Consider the following 1,307-nt stretch of genomic DNA (forward strand, 5'->3'; position numbering starts at 1 on the left):
AAAGGAAGCAAAAACTGTATAATATCAGCCTTGGTGAAGCTCACATTCTAGGGGAAGAGACAGTTATTTATCAAATCACAAAATAATATTTGAGTACAAACAGAAATATTCAGGAAAGGTACACAGTTTAACAAAATAATTTTAAATAGGTTTCTATAGATTCCATATGGATAAAGGCTTGTTGTTAATATCTGAGTAGGTAAAAAAAATTACAAAGAAAAATGTGGCATCAGAATGGGAGGAAGCCTTCTTAATAACCTGTGATATGCAGATGGCACAACCTTGCTCGCTGAAAGTGAGGAAAACTTGCAGCACTTGCTGATGAAGAGCAAGGATTGCAGCCTTCAGTATGGATTACAACTCAATGAAGACCAAACTCCTTACAACTTGCCCAATAGGTAACATCATAATATGGAGAGACAAGTTTGAAGTTGTCAAGCAATTTGTCCTGCTTGGATCCACGAACAATGTTCATGGAAGCAGAAGTCAAGAGATAAAAGATGTGTTGAGTTAAGTAAATCTACTGCACATGACCTCTTTAGAGTTCTGAAAAGCAAGGATATTACTTTGAGTACTAAGATGCTCCTGACACAAGCCATGGTTCTCTCCTTTGTATAATATGCATGTGAACATTGGACATTAAATAAGACCATAGACCTTGATGCATTTAAATTGTGGTGCTTGAGAAGAATATTGAAAATACCACAGACTTCTAAAAGGACAAACTCATCTGTATTGGAAGAGGTAAGGCAGAGAGAGCCTTAGAGGCAAGGATGGCAAAACTTTATCTTACATACGTTGGACTGGTCATGAGAGACCAGTCCCTGAAGAAAGGTATCATGTGTGATAAAGTGGAAGGAGAGTGAAAAATAGCAAGGGCCTCAATGAGATGGTTTGACACAGTGGCTGCATCAGTGGGCTTAGGCATAGGAAGAATTAGAAGGGTGACACAGGAGCATGCAATGTTTCATTTCGTTGGGTATTGGGCACCTATGGGTCACAGATGATTCAATGACAACAATGTAATTTGTTGTCAATTTGAGAGGATTAAGAATGAAAAGATATAGCATCTGGGGTCTTAAAGGCTTGAATATAAACAACCAGCCATCTAGTTGAGAAGCAACAAAGCCCACATGGAAGAAGCACACCAGCCTGTGTGATCACGAGGTGTCGACTGGGATCAGGTATCAGGCATCTAAGACCCAGAACAAAACCATACCCAAGTTGAATGGGATGGGGCGGGATGGAGTGGAGACTCAATGCCCATCTATAGACAATTGGACATCCGTTCACAGAGGGGTCACAGG

The sequence above is a fragment of the Echinops telfairi genome, unplaced genomic scaffold (assembly GCF_000313985.2).
Source record: "Echinops telfairi isolate 266 unplaced genomic scaffold, ASM31398v2 ScPeMD7_14;HRSCAF=57, whole genome shotgun sequence".
Classification (NCBI taxonomy): domain Eukaryota; kingdom Metazoa; phylum Chordata; class Mammalia; order Afrosoricida; family Tenrecidae; genus Echinops; species Echinops telfairi.